The sequence below is a fragment of the Bombyx mandarina genome, chromosome 26, assembly GCF_030267445.1.
Source record: "Bombyx mandarina strain Sakado chromosome 26, ASM3026744v2".
Lineage (NCBI taxonomy): Eukaryota > Metazoa > Arthropoda > Insecta > Lepidoptera > Bombycidae > Bombyx > Bombyx mandarina.
In genome coordinates this window covers 3,359,363-3,376,386 of record NC_143232.1, presented here as the reverse complement: position 1 = coordinate 3,376,386, position 17,024 = coordinate 3,359,363, and positions in this window count along the sequence as shown.

Genomic DNA, 17,024 nt, shown 5'->3' with positions numbered 1-17,024 from the left:
CAAAAGTTTAGGTTTTTGATTTATCGATTGAGGCACTACGAAATCTGCCGGGTCAGCTAGTAAACAATACAAATTAAATAGTGAAAATTCTGTTATATTGATATTTTTTTCGTGGAATAATTCCAAAGTAAAATACAGTTTAGTGAAGCTGCACGCAGTCGATAAGGATAAGGGCGACCATAAATTTCGGATTCTGTACTTCGAGTTGCATATACGACATTTATTGGCGATAATTACATCGTAAATTCAAGGAAATATGAAATGCTTAAAGCATGTGGAAGAACGCTTAAATTGTTAATAAAACAGGCGACTTTAGAATATATAAAAAGGTGGGGTTTTCTTTCCTACCTAAGCTGATAGCCTTGAGGGGCTATGTCAGCGTAACCGGGGGAGGAGGTGAGTTTACGGGGCTCAAACCTGATGTTGTTGCTGACACGAACCCTAGCAAGAGCCGTGCTCCGCAAAATCTACCACCGGTTCGGAAACGCGACCCACTGAGAAGAAGTAAATAGCACTTCAAGCACTACGGAACTCACAATTGTTATAGTTAAATAGAGAATGCACCCTTTGACTACGGCTGTCGTCCATAGACGACGAAGCGAGATTTTCGTGAGATATATACACATATACGTATATACATTATGCATAATATCTACATTATTGTACATTGTCTTCTTCTCAAACGTTTAAGACGCATATTACCGAGTGCGCACAAGAAATGAGCTTAAAAACAAAATTCTACGTATTATGCAAGATAAACCTATTTAAAAAAAAACACACACTGAAGGGTTCAGCCACACTACATACACAAATTACAAAAATCTAGTATTAGTAATGTAATTATTAATCTTTATGTTATTAGTCATTTAATAAATCACACTTTTAGAATAGAAGAGGCTAACTAAAAAAAAAAATTAAGAAAATGATTTTTATACTTGGAACGACTTATAAACATGTTTTCTATGAGCTTATAAAATTAAACAGACTCTTTTAATCCAGAAAAAGACAAACGTACTCTATCCGGCTCTTAAATCAAGCGCATACTACCATAAAGTTTTAAAATCGAAAAACTTTACTGGTGGTAGGACCTCCTGTGAGTTCGCGCGGGTGGGTACCACCACCCTGTCTATTTCTGCCGTGAAGCAGTAATGCGTTTCGGTTTGAAGGGTGGGGCAGCCGTTGTAACTATACTTGAGATCTTAGAACTTATATCTCAAGATGGGTGGCGCATTTACGCTGTGGATGTCTATGGGCTCCAGTAACCACGTAACACCAGGTGGTCTGTGAGCTCGTCCACCCATCTAAGCAATAAAAAAAAAAAAAATCATAATTCTTCAATTACATTATTGAAGTTTACAAAAAAATTTAAATGTTGTATTAAGACACTTCAATTCTAAAGGTGCGAAATATTTAGAGAATTCGTCCTTTAAGGCAACTTTGATTTTGTTCATTCTAAAGCATTGGCATGCTACTGACTGGCTACGTTCGATAGCATTCAAACCAATTCAATAGAAAATTTTGGAATAAAACGTAAGCTAACGATGTTTTGATATTGCGAAATTTTGTATAGAAATGTTTGTATGTTATTTACTTTATGTATTTTTGTTTAAGTTACTCTTTTCATTACGTCATAGTAAAGACGAAGCCTTCTGAGACTTAAAACCTATTCTAGATTGTGGAATATGGAGTGGTCTGTGTCAATAGTAACTTTTTGTCGTAACACAATGCTCCCGACAGCTGCGAAACATGTCGCCTTCTATGTTAGCAAAATCTCCTAGACTGAGCCCCGTGAGCTCGCTTATCCGTAAAAAAACACGAGATTAAATCATAGATAAAGTAGTTAAATAAAATAAAGAAAAACGAAATACAAAAATCACAAAATTTAGTTTTCGTTAAATTCTTAAACTTTTCCGCAATTAACTAATAATTATCGCAAGAACTTGTGAAAGAAACCTAATATGCCTCATTTTCACTCACTTAATTTTGTGTTCGAGAATTGATTTCCAAATTATTGATTTCTTAATGAAAACATAAATCGAGATTTTGGTTTTGGCAGTAAAGTCCAACCGTTTGTGACACAGTGCATTTATCGTCCAGAGTTGAAAGTGTGTTTTTGTTCTTCGAATATAAAACAGAATGAATGGAATACGTGTCCAAGCAGTAGTTTTCAACAATGCAATGTACAAAACGAGCATCTGGAACTCGACTTATTTTATAACAAATTTATTTTCACGTTCCCAAGAGTCAACTTGGAGAACTTTTAACTTCAAACAACTGGTCGGTTATTTGTTACTTATTGTAGTCTAAGCACGAATTAATAAATATGCTGAACTTAAACTTCTACCGATTCGCCAGCGTGGTAATTTACGTGCACTGATGACTCTTCATTCTTTACTTATGTCTCCCGAACCTCCTTCCTATCTTACTCCCTACTTTCAATATCTTCACCCCAGCCATGAGCGGGCCCTACGTTCTCTTCATAGCCTATTAATTCGTTGTCCCACACATAATTCTAGTTGTTCGTAACTCTTTCGTCGTGCAGTCTGTTCTGCTATGGAATGCGCTTCCTCTCGAGATCAGGACCATTACTAACCGGTGCGCGTTCAAGTCAAGGGTTCGGTGAAAGCTGTTGGAAAAGTTAGCGGAATCGTCATGAATTTATTAAGATGAAGTTATTTGTTATGTGAATTTATTAATATATTCCTTTCACATCTGTATAAGCTATTATATGTATGTATGTATGTATATTATGCAGATGTTATTGTGTGTATATGTATATTTTTTGTATATATATTTGTAATATAATATTAATTTCATTGCACCTACCACTATTTACTCTGCACTACCTTTAGTGACTGGTAGAGAATGCCTTAGGCATTAAGTCCGCCAATGTAAATTTTACATTAAGTGTAATAAATAAAATAAATAACTAAATAAATAAATTATTAAATTTGAACTTAATATTTGTTTTGAAATTGTAACACTCAGTACGCAAGCAATCAATCAATGCAACATTTAAAAAAAATGTGAGCCGTCACGGGACGCTTGGCAGATGTGAAACATCGACATTATTTTGTAAAAGTAATATGCAGAAAAGAACAGATTGTGATAGGAATTAAATATGTCTTATTGATAAAGTAAAATATTACGAAAAACTAATTTGTTTTCAAGTAAAACACAGGTTATGTGTACTGTAGTAAACAACACTGTATACACTACGGAGTATACACTATAGGTATCCGAGCTCAGTGTAGCGAGAGAGATGGCTTTTTTTTTTATGACAACTAAGAGGCAAACGAGCAAGACGGGTCACCTAATGGTAAGTGATTCACCGCCGCCCACGGTCACCAGCGTTTACGCGAGTGCGTTGCCTAAAATATGTCATATTGATAAAATAAAATAAAATAAATAGGCTTAACGCCGGATCGAGTGGGAGAGAATCGCACAGTCGATTGCGCATGGCGACGCGTCGCCACACCGTACATACTACTGCATATATACTGTATATATATACCATCATATAGAGTGGCGACGCGTCGCCACGGCATGAGTCGCCCCGCCAGAAATCGGTTTTACGTGCGGCTATAGATGGTTCACATCAAAAACAGTAACCGCTTTGATCTGCGCAGGGTTCAGGCATATTCATTGTTTCGTGTAATTTAATATTTTTACTAACATTCTCATGAAGTTTAAATTTTTCGTGTTTTGAAATTAATAACCCATCGTAAAATTCGATACAAGCTTGCATCTCTGCGTTACACAGATACTATGGCACCTGTCAAACCCAAATCATGAACAACCGTTGAACTTCGGTTTGTAATGCTGTAATAATTAATGTTCGATTAATAATAATTTAGTCCCAATAATGGCACTGGTCGACCCATACCCGGCATCCTGCCAAAATTCTTGAATGTAATTAATTGGGAATTATACAGTATCTTAACACGTTGACTGACATGTAGTAATTATGTCGACTAGTGGTTCCCCGGTAGTCGAAATTCGACTTTAATTAATTGAAATTATAAGTTTGAACGTTATTATGGTTCTATTGTCAAATCTATGTTTAAGTCTATGTTCAAAGCCTATTATACTTTTATAATCACAGATTACGCCAAGACTACACTATAGACTAATAATATTAAAGACACACAATATTAACCTACTCTCAATTTGACTACGGACTTTAAGCAATAATTTAGCAAAAGTTTGACAATAAACGTAAAGTATATAATAATATATTATTATGTTGTGTCAAAAACATGGTAGTGTGTGTAATGTTTTTTTTATTGATTTAATGTATTGTTTATGAATAATTTAAAAAAAATAGCATTCTGCACTCCTTCTCTATATCTATACTAATATTATAAAGCTGAAGAGTTTGTTTGTTTGTTTGAACGCGCTAATCTCAGGAACTACTGGTCCGATTTGAAGCCCATTTATTGAGGAAGGCTATAACATCACGATAAGACCAATACAAGTGGAGCACCAATAAAGAATGCTTCAAAATAGGAGTTTAAATAGCTCCTCAACATTGTATAATTCAAAAATATTTTTACTTTCTATGTAAATGAAGTGGGGGTTAAAATTTAGCGTTATGCCAAAGTAACTATTACACGCCGACGAAGTCGCGGGCAAAACCTAGTTCTCTATAAGTGTGGGAAATTTCATACTCCTCCTTTCGCGCAATTTTCGTAAAAAAACGGCTACAAAGTTTTTGCTTCACGTATTAATTATATAGATTTCTGTAACTTAGTCACCGGAGTATCTAGTAGACTCTGGAAAAAACGAATCCGAAGATACTGATTTGAGAATGAATCTGTTTCTAAGAGACCTACAAGACTATAACATACATTACACATACAAACAAAAGAAGGCAAAGATAGGCAATTTAGGCGCTTAGTAACAAAAATCGACATAATTACTTCAGTGCGCCGCGTAGGACACCAGTGACCTACACGGTAGTAAAAGGCTTAAACCGCACTTCGACCAAGCGACTTGCCGATACGCCTTTATTGACGATCGGAGTACGTAGCCAACTCTTCTTCAGACATTACAACAGAGAACAGACTTTATTGGTACGTATTGGACTCCTAATCTTTGAGTTAAGAGGGTTGAATAAAGCGAAATCAAACTTTTATTTCACTTTATTGCTAGATGGGTGGACGAGCTGACATGGTGCTAAGTGGTTACCGGAGCCCATAGGCATCTACAACGTAAATGCCGCCATCCACCTTGATCCTTCTAAGGTCTCAATATAGTTACAACGGCTGTCCCACCTTTCAAACCGAAACGCATTACTGCTTCACGGCAGAAATAGGCATTGTGATGGTACCTACCCGTGCGGACTCACAAGAGGTTCTACCACCAGTAAAAACTCTTCGAGACTTGAATACTTGCGAGTATGTTTATTTATTCTGAATGTGATCACGGATAGTGCATTTGTGTAGTTTGTTCTCTTGCCAGTGCTCACAGACTTGTTTAATGTTCGGCTTAACCGAAGCCTCGCTAACTACAGAGCTAGGAAACTTTAGACTTGACAGTTAATTTTTTAAATTTTTTTTTCCTACCTATTTGAGAGCCTTGAGAGGCTATTTCAGCGTAACCTTAACTAGTAGGTGAGCTCACGGGGCTCAAACCTGACGACGTTGCTAACACGAACCCGAGCAAGAGCCGTGCTTCGCAGAATCTACTACCGGATCGGAAACGCGACTCACTGAGAAAATCCGGCGAGAAACTCAGTGGGCTGTGTCTGAGGGTAATTTTTTTTTCATGTTTCCCCAGTAGCAGGTTTTATTTGAAATTGGACCGACATTATGTAGTATCAATATTAACAGTGTTGATTTTGAATATCGATTAAAAGCCTTCATAATATTGTTAACTAGCCGGTACGAACTTACTAATGAATTTATATCGTAAATTTCAAACTAGAATATTATTTTCTGTACCATTAAAAGATTAATTGGTTCATGAATTAAATTAAAAACACAAAACTGGATTTTATTGTTAAAATAAATGGATTTAAACTGCAGAGAAGAAAAATTTTGGAACTAACGTTAAGTATTAAAATAATAATTGGCCCGGTTAGTTAGGTTTCTAGGTCTAGATTCAATCTACAGGAGCGACAGGGGTGCGGGAGACCCAAAAACCGGCGCTTTAGAGGATTAAACTCTTCCGGCAAATATTTTGTACTTTTGTTGAAGTGCAGTTTGGTTGCAAAGCGTCTCTTTTGCTTTTACCAAACGTTTGACATTTAACAGAATATAATATTTCTTCTTTACTAGTGGTCCCGCAGTAGTCGAAATTCGACTATAATTAATTGAATTTATAAGTTTGAACATAATAATGGTTCTATTGACAAAGACTATTTATTATACTGCTATAAACACAGATTACTCCAAGACTACACTATAGAAAAATATTAATAAAATACAAACAACAGTATTAACATTTAATCTATTCCGTCAAGAACAAAAGTTTGACAATAAATAAATAGTATGCATGCGTGTGTGCGTCAAATACATGGTAGTGTGTATAATGTTTTTTTTCATTGATTTAATGTATTTTTCGGAATAATAAAAAAAAAATTTGCATTCTGCACTCCTTCTCTATATTCTCTATACGTGTGGGAAATTTCATACTCCTCCGTCCGCGCAATTTTCGTAAAAAGGGATACAAAGTTTTTCCTTCACGTATTAATAAATAGATATATATTTCTTCTTTATGTGTGGCGAATATAGTGAAGGCTTTCGACAAAGTCTGGCACTACCATCTAGCGCTCTTCGCCGACGACACGTCTATCTACTACTCGTGTTGGAAGAAGTCGTTATTGCATCGGCGACTCCAGACCGCAGCAACCACCATGGAACAGTGGTTCCGGAAGTGGCGCATCGACATCAACCCCACGAAAAGCACAGCGGTGCTCTTCAAAAGGGGTCGCCCACCGAATACCACATCGAGGATCCCACTCTGGAATAGACGCGTAAACACCTCCGCCATTCGACCCATCATTATTTACGACCAACCCATACAGTTGGCCCCGAGGGTCAAATACTTAGCCGTCATCCTCAACAGTCCCGTGAGCTCACCCACAAATTCGATGAATCTAGAATAACCCCTCGAGGTTTCTAGAATAGGTAGAAAAAAAAGTGGCGAAAATAAATAAAGAAATATGTTTGTTAATGTTGTAATTTTATTCGTTTCATTTGAGCAATAATAATAAAAAGGATTAACTAAATAATGACGCAATGAACATAAAACGTATGATAATTTAAAAATTATTCACCGAGTGCTGTTATCCATCTTTAAAAGACTCGCAGAATGAATCAATACATCAGTAAGGCAGACTTTAAGACTCAACAAATACCAGCTTCTTCCATTTGACTCCATACAGAGGAGGGCCGTTCGGATTGTCGATAATCCCATTCTCACGGATCGTTTGGAACCTCTGGGTCTGCGGAGGGACTTTGGTTCCCTCTGTATTCTGTACCGTATGTTCCATGGGGAGTGCTCTGAGGAATTGTTCGAGATGATACCGGCATCTCGTTTTTACCATCGCACCGCCCGCCATCGGAGTAGAGTTCATCCATACTACCTGGAGCCACTGCGGTCATCCACAGTGCGTTTCCAGAGATCTTTTTTGCCACGCACCATCCGGCTATGGAATGAGCTCCCCTCCACGGTGTTTCCCGAGCCCTATGACATGTCCCTCTTCAAACGAGGCTTGTGGAGAGTATTAAGCGGTAGGCAGCGGCTTGGCTCTGCCCCTGGCATTGCTGAAGTCCATGGGCGACGGTAACCACTCATCATCAAGTGGGCCGTATGCAAAGGCAATAAAAAAAATCATAAGAAAAAATAATCTCACAAAATATCTCTAAGCAGTATGTAATAAGTTTGCCCATTATCGACTGGTATTTCTGATGTTCATAGATTCCGCTGTCAGGCTGCAAGCTATTCTTTCTATCTTCGAACAGTGAAAAAGTTAAAAAGTGACAGTAAAAAAGCTATTTTAAATTATAACATGTCTAATTTTGAACGACTTATCCACTTTTCAAAAGCGAGTGTAGGACTGCTTCGCTTCCAAAAATAGGCAAGATGATGGTAAGTACTTAACTGACTTTTAAATTTACTGTATTAATTCTTTATGCAAAGTAAAATTTCCCTTTATCCATTTGCTTCAGTACATTTGTGAAAAAATATTTTTTTTTTCGTCTAGCACATTTCGACGGCCAGTATTGATATGTCATAAATAAAAATTCTGGTATTCGCTAGTCTGGTTAGTATCAATACGAAGAATGCGAATGAATGAATGAATGAATTACTGGTGGTAGGACCTCTGGTGAGTCCGCACGGGTAGGTATCAACACCCCGCCTATTTCTGCCGTGAAGCAGTAATGCGTTTCGATTTGAAGGGTGGGGCAGCCGTTCTAAATATACTGAGACTTTAGAACTTATATCTCAAGGTGGGTGGCGTATTTACGTATTTGGGCTCGTTCTCCCATCAAAGCAATAAAAAAAAAGAATACGAGATAAAATCAGAGCAGAGTTTGTTAAATCATTTTTAGTTATGGGTTTATCAGCAATCGTTCACACAATATCTCGAGTTGGCCACGAAACGTCATCGGCCGGTAATTGGCGGCCATCTTAGGGGCAAGTTTACGACAAATTCGTCCGGAAATCTCGATTTTAACGCCCCAATTTGTCAGTTTGACGTGTAAGGGGGTCTCGGCGGAGTAGGGCTGGGGCAATTAACGATTTCATTATGAAACGTTCGATCGCTATCCGAAGTTCAGGAGATGAGATCGAGCGAGATGTTATTAGTTTTGTAAATTGTAAATTTTAATGAAAAAAAATAGACCTACATTTTTACAAAACAAAATAGTCAAAGAACGTGTGGAAACAATTTTTTTCAAACAGTAAGTACATACTTACAACGGTAGGCAGCGGCTTGGCTTTGCCCCTGGCATTGCTGATGTCCATGAACAACGGTAGCCACTCACTATCAGGTGGGCCGTATGCTCATCTGCCTAAAGGGAAAAGAAAAAAAAGTCTGTTAGAGTTGATCTTAACCTATCAAAGCTTATACTTTTTTATGTCTAATACTTTGCTCTTTGTGCTGAGTCTGCCCGTCTTGCTACGGTTGAGGTGGCGCATGTCGTCGGCAAAATCAGGAGATTGGGCCTCGACGTGGCGCTCAGTAAATCCGAGGTCATGTGGTTTCACAGGCCCCGGAGAGTGCCACCTGTCGATGCCCATATCGTGGTTGGAGGCGTCCGTATCGGGGTCGGGGTGCAGTTGAAGTACCTCGGCCTGATTCTGGACAGTCGTTGGACCTTCCGTGCTCACTTTCAGAATCTGGTCCCTCGTTTGTTGGGGGTGGCCGGCGCGTTAAGCCGGCTTCTGCCCAACATCGGGGGGCCTGACCAGGTGACGCGCCGTCTCTATACAGGAGTGGTGCGATCAATGGCCCTATACGGGGCGCCCGTGTGGGGCCAGTCCCTGGCCGTGGGGGTGGCGAAGCTGCTGTAGCAGCCGCAACGCACCATCGCGGTCAGGGTCATACGTGGTTATCGCACCATCTCCTTCGAGGCGGCGTGTGTACTGGCTGGGACGCCGCCTTGGGTTCTGGAAGCGGAGGCGCTCGCCGCTGACTATCAGTGGCGGGCTGACCTTCGTGCCCGGGGCGTGGCGCGTCCCAGCCCCAGTGTGGTCAGAGCGCGGAGGGCCCAATCTTGGCGGTCCGTGCTGGAATCATGGTCCAGGCGGCTGGCCGATTCTTCGGCTGGTCGTAGGACCGTCGAGGCGATTCGCCCAGTCCTTGTGGATTGGGTGAATCGTGACAGAGGACGCCTCACTTTCCGGCTCACGCAGGTCTTCACTGGGCATGGTTGCTTCGGTGAGTTCATGCACCCGATCAGAACCGAGCCGACGGCAGAGTGCCACCATTGTGATTGCGACTTGGACACGGCAGAGCATACGCTCGTCGCCTGCCCCGCATGGGAGGGGTGGCGCCGTGTCCTCGTCGCAAAAATAGGAAACGACTTGTCGTTGCCGAGTGTTGTGGCATCGATGCTCGGCGACGACGAGTCGTGGAAGGCGATGCTCGACTTCTGCGAGTGCACCATCTCGTAGAAGGAGGCGGCGGGGCGCGTTAGTGACACGCAAGCCCGCCGCCGTCGAGCGGGGCCCAGGGAGGCGGATGTCGCCCAAGCCCTGGCCCTTTAAGTGTTTCGGGTCCCCCTCATATGTCGGTCTGGGGACCGGCAAGGGGGACCTAAGAAGACGTCGTGCAAGCTGCTCTGCACGCGTTTTACGCAAGAGCATCCGGGTGATGGAAGGCCGGCTATCCTCGACCCACGCTGGTTCTGACCCAGCGGGGTATTCCGTAGGATAGCTCACTCTAACTGGCGCCATCTAGGCGGGCTCCGGATAGCCTGCCGACCGAGAGGGCTGGTGGTCGTGGCGCCGACGACCGCCAGTCCGACGTCCCGAGGGGGAGGGTGATGGGAGAGATGTGCTCCGCACTAAACACTTCACTTTCCCCCCTTTGCCTTTTCATGAGTTCTGTCTAATGTGAGGTTTGGATGTTGGTTGTTGAGCGACAAGAGGTTTTAGTCGGTTCGACTCCGAAATGCTCCGCCAGCTTACAACGCGTTTAATATTTTTCTCAGATGATTATTGTCTACCTGATGGCAGTCTACTTGAGTTTGTCCTGACCTATCAAAGCTTATACTTTTTATGTTCAATACTTTGCTCTTTGTGTTATTTTGTATTAGTCTTCTATATCTCTATATATAAAAATGAATTGCTGTTCGTTAGTCTCGCTAAAACTCGAGAACAGCTGAACCAATTTGACTAATTTTGATCTTGAATTATTTGTGGAAGTCCAGAGGAGGTTTAAAAGGTAGATAAATATGAAAATGCTCGGAATTATATAAAAATAACAATTTGTTTTCCCTTTGATGCGTCCTTTTGTTCCTTTTGTTTGTTTTAAGTTTATTTTATACAGAAGTTTAGGTCTTTTATTTATCAATTGAGCCATTACGAACTCTGCCGGGTCAGCTAGTGTATAATAAAACATATTCAATGAAACCATGGAATCACACAAATTTGAAAAACGATTTTTTTTTCACACAATTAAAAGTGAAACAAAATATTACGTGAGTATGTATATGATGTTTGTGTGAGTAACACCATCTTCCTGCTTTGTCACAAAGCGGTCATACGTTCCGGAGTGAATAGTTCGGATAGCCGCTCAATTGATACTATGACATCATATTTCAAAGTGAGTGGAGGCATCGTAAATGTCTATAGAGTAGGCCACTATTTAACACTAGGTTAGTCGTGATCTGACTTGCTTAACAGCAATGTAAAATCCGAAATAAAATAACACTGGTGGTAGGACCTCTAGTGAGTTTACTGGTGGTAGGACCTCTAGTGAGTCCGCGCGGGTAGGTACCACCACCCTGCCTATTTCTGCCGTGAAGCAGTAATGCGTTTCGGTTTGAAGGGTGGGGCAGCCGTTGTAATTATACTGAGATCTTAGAACTTATATCTCAAGGTGGGTGGCGCATTTACGTTGATGTCTATGTAGATGTCTATGGGCTCCAGTAACCACTTAACACCAGGTGGGCTGTGAGCTCGTCCACCCATCTTAAGCAATAAAAAAAAATACACACACACACACAGAGGGAGAGAGAGAATCATTGGCGAAAAAAGAAAAAAGAACACACATATCACTCTTCACGTTCCCGCCAAAAAATAATCTTCTTTTTTTAAGTATTGCAATTGGCTTCTTGCGATGCTTCATTTCAGCGTTGACTGAGTATGTAAAAATATTCAATTATTAAATCAAATCAAATTAAAAAAAAAAATTCAACCTAAATGAAAGTACATACTTGTTGAACGTCAAAAAAATGATGATGAATTAAATACATATGTGTATATTCTGTTTTAAAATGATATGGATCAAAATGAGATTAAGTTACTTTATTTCGTATTGTAATCAAATGTAATCCCATTTGTATGAGAAGAGATGGAAATGGATGAAATAAATTCTCATTAAAATAATGGTTAAAAATGCTAAGTACCATTCCCGATCCTGCGGACAGAATGGAAAGCAGTGGACGTCGCCCCAAACATGTCATATCGGATCCTCCCGATCCACTAACGGTGCTTCTAGGTACCTCAAGCACCGGTAATCGTTCTCGTCGAACCCGTCGCTTGCGACGAAGGCCTCGACGAGTAAATTAACCCTCAGACACAGCCCACTGAGTTTCTCGCCGGATCTTCTCAGTGGGTCGCATTTCCGATCCGGTGGTAGATTCTGCGAAGCACGGCTCTTGCTATGGTTCGTGTTAGCAACGTCGTCAGGTTTGAGCCCCGTGAGCTCACCTACTAGTTAAGGTTACGCTGAAATAGCCTCTCAAGGCTATCCGGTTAAATAGGAAAAAAAAAGATGCTAAGCGGGTAATAAACCACCATTACACGCTTAAACCCTAAGAGACACTAGATTAACAAAATAATGCAATTCACATAATTACACTCCTTGTGTTCCCGCCGAAAAGTTCAAAAGGCACTGACTGACATTACCGACAGTCATAGTGTTGCAAGCCTATATTAATACTATATTGTATATTTCAAGCTTCTACATCAATGGAATATTTCGGGGAGCGAACGGTAAACGTGTTAACTGAAGGGTCGGTTTCAAAGCTACAGTTTCCATTTAACATTGTCAAATTAATATGGGGCGAAGTGTATAGATACGGTTGAACGGCTCCACGAATATCAAGTTACTTAATTGTGGTACACGGATGTAGATTGTAGACTATAATTTGGTTTTACTAAAAGATACTCATGGTTTAAGGACATTCTTTGTTTTTATTACTTAGATGGGTGGACGAGCTCACAGCCCACCCGGTGTTAAGTGGTTACTGGAGCCCATAGACATCTACTACGCAAATGCGCCGCCCACCTTGAGATATAAGTTCTAAGGTATCAAGTATAGTTACAACGGCTCCCGCACCCTTCAAACCGAAACGCATTACTGCTTAACGGTAGAAATATGCAGGGTGGTGACACCTACCCGCGCGGACTCACAAGAGGTCCTACCACCAAAACCTCCCATTCTCTAGGGAGATATTTGCAGTGGTTTCCCCTTGCCTTCTACGCCAGGTTTTTGAAACTTTTTAGTTCTTTTAGGCCCCTATGGGTTCTTCAAAGTGGGTTTCTTCAGTTTTGGGGTCGGGCTACCAAAATCCACCGCCTGAAGCTCGGCGTTGTTAAGCTTGTTTTAAATACACGTGCAAGGCATTAAAGGTATTTCCTTGATTCGCGAGCGACTTCATCCTCCAAATTTGATAAATTTTATTGGTTCGTATCTATCGAGTCAATACTATTACTAAATATAACTAAAAAACTCACTCACTCAATAGTATCATATACCCATAGACCCATTAGTAAAAGTAGAACTAGAGTAGCCATCGAGGATACCGGAAAACAGGGAGACGAAATAATAATAATAGAGCAAGATTAAGTCTCAACATTAAGTCTAAGGTCTTAGAAAATTGGTGGATTACAAAAAATCATCTTTCACTAAAAATATAACCGTTTTTTAATCCGTGATATATAAGTATACCTTCGTGGTTACAGAAATCCGACTGTGGATTGTATTATCCGGTTCGATTAGGCAAACCCGGATACCGCATTTCATTTAGCAATTGTGAAGTGATGAAGTTGTATTGTCTCTATTAAAAATGCATTTGAGGATCTCCAAACTTTAAAACAATTGTTAAAAGCTAAATAGCGTGGTCATTCACGTCTAGTTGACTAGAAAATCTAAATCCACGTTATTATTATACTCTGATTATTGTCCTCTACGGTTTGTCAATAACAGGCCTCAGATCTTAGAGTCCCATTACCTCGGACTTTAATAGCTTTTGTCGTTCGAAGCGCATCGTTCTATTGTTTTAGAGTATAATAGGGATCTTTGTTCTGTATTGAATTGTGAATCCTACACACTGTTGTCGATGGACTAATGCTTCTGTACAATTGTGTTTTTTGTGTCTTTAAAATAAATAAAGCTTTTGATCAGAATAATAATTACTTTAGAAGATGTGATTTTTATTGCTTAGACGACTGAACGACCTCACCGTGAATCTGATGTTAAGTTTTACTGGTGGTAGGACGTCTTGGGAGTCCGCACGGGTGGGTACCACCACCCCAACTATTTCTGCCGTGAAGCAGTAATGCGTTTCGGTTTGAAGGGCGGGGCAGCCGTTGTAACTATACTGAGATCTTAGAACTTATATCTCAAGGTGTGTGGCGCATTTACGTTGTAGATGTCTATGGGCTCCAGTAACCACTTAACACCAGGTGGGCTGTGAGCTCGTCCACACATCTAAGCAATAAAAGTGGTTACCTGAGTCCATCGATATCAACAAGGTAAATTATAAGTAAAGTATTATTAGGTTATATTAGAAAAATAAGAAAGAGCTTACTAATCTACTAAAACAAGGATTCGAATTTTAAAGGCAATAGAGTAAGTAGTAAGCATATTTGCATTAATCTAGGCCAATTAAAATCATAGAAAACTCTCAGGCTTATTGTTTCCCAGCTGATAATATACTCTGTCGCCGAATTCGCGATCCATTTCGCCCGAAATTCCTGAGTACGTAAGCGCAATTTAATCCGCGTATTAGTCACCTAAGCCTTTCTAATGCTGTACACTGATTCGAGGTATTGCTCTGGCACGCGTACTCAATACAAAGCGAATGTATTCCTGTATGGGCGGCCCGCTCGATGTTAACTGCATTGGGCTTACTCGAACTCATAGGGTTGATACTCCCAATTAAATCTGGTGGTAGGGCTTTCACGAAAAGGCACAGTAAGTCTTTTGAATTCGCCCGGGTGGGTACCATCACACTGCCCATTTCTGCTGCGTAGCCGTCGTGCTCCAGTTTCAATGGTGGGACAGCAGTCGAGGTGTCTCATGTCTTAAGGTTGATAGCAGTATGTTAGGATGTTCTTAGACGCTGTAACTATACTTGAGACCTTAGAACCTGTATCTCAAGGTGGGTGGCACATTTACGTTCTAGATGTCTATGGGCTCCAGTAATCACTTAACTCCAGGTGGGCTGTGAGCTCGTCCACCCATCTAAGCAATAAAAAAAAAAAAACCTTCATAATTCTTAAGTAGGTATAAAAATCAAAATGGAAAAATAATGCAACCCTTAAAGAAATGGATTTCCGTACCCAATAACTGTCAGTCTAAGCTATTCCAGCTACACACGGTTTTGTAGGTGAGCTCACGGGGCTCAACCTGGGAGAACTTGCTAACACTAGCTCTAGCAAGAGCAGTGCTTCGCTGAATCTACCACCGGAACGGAATCGCGACCCACTGTGAAGATCCGGCGAGAAATTCAATGGGATGTATTTAAGGATTAGCTCCACGTCGAACTCATTGGACCGATGGGAAGTTGATGGAAAATAGTCGTTCACATATTTTATACATAATAATGCCAATTCTCAACAATGAAAACGAATTGAGGTAAACTTGACTGATGCCAACCCTACACGGACATGCAGCGGTAAAACGGACGTTAAAGTTAAATGATGCTATTCGAAAAATAAACATTTCGAACTGCCTTCCACGCTTCCTGATATTTTAGTTTGAAACTACGTATGTATTTGTAAATATTTGCATACGCTTCCACTAACAAGCCCATGTTGGAATTACTAATGGATCTTTCAAACGATTAATATTTGGTTTTGAAGAGTCCGTTTTCGAAACAGTAAAAGATTCAGTGTGCATATGAGCAGTTGTGAAAGTGTTCAGAGACTCAATTTGCAATGCCAAAAACTTTCGTCACATTATAATTGAAAATTAAGCCTTAGGATCTACGGTAGTAATGTAAAATGTAGTTCATCTCATCATCATTCTGCTGCCCTTCTCCCAGTCGTTGTCTCCTTCCATACTCTTCTATCATATACCATTTCTTCGCTCACTTCCCTCCTGCACATATCGTCTCTCACGCAATCCATCCATTTTTTTTGGGAAGATACCTCTTCCTCTAGTTAAACCTCTTCTACTTCTAACCTTTAAAATTTAATTCATCTATTCATTACGAATTTATTAACAGCATTTGTTAATCTATTTTTTTTTGCTTAGATGGGTGGACGAGCTCGCAGCCCACCTGTTAAGTGGTTACTGGAGCCCATAGACATCTAATGATGCGCCATCCACCTTGAGATATAAGTTCTAAGGTCTCAAGTATAGTTACAACGGCTGCCCCACCCTTCAAACCGAAACGCATTACTGCTTCACGGCAGAAATAGGCTGGGTAGTGGTACCTACTCGCGCGGACTCACAGTAATTAAGCAAATTATAATTTTGCGGGTTTGATTTTTATTACACGATATTATTTCTTCACCGCGGAAGTCAATCGTGAACATTTGTTGAGTACGTATTTCATTAGAAAAATTGGCACCCGCCTGAGATCCGAATACCGGTGCATCGCTCAACACGAATGCACCGGACGTCTTATCCTTTAGGCCGCGACGACTTTATATTGTAATCACGACTTTAAACACTCACATCATAACATAAGCCAACCAGATTTAGTTTTCATTCTTTGAGCAAACACGGCAATATAATAAAATAAAAAATCTGACACCATAAATTCGTGTATTGATATCGAAAATTCGTGTCGTATCAAAATAGAATGAGTTAGCGCGGCTCGCACGGACCCAACTGAAAATGGGATTTAAATCGGCCAATATTCAGATTGGTTTGTGACTGACGTCGGGAATCGGGAATTGGACGTTTTTATATATCAAAATCAAATACGCGGTACATAAAATTGGTTATTTGATTGAAATTTTAGTGATGAATGTTAAATGCATTTTATATTTTTTATTTCTTAACATCTATGATCTTCTTTCTCTCCTATTACCTTCTTTTGGGGTGTAGGGCTCGAATCAAATCCTTCCATTTACATCGGTCTTGGGCATTCTGTTCTAGCTCCTCC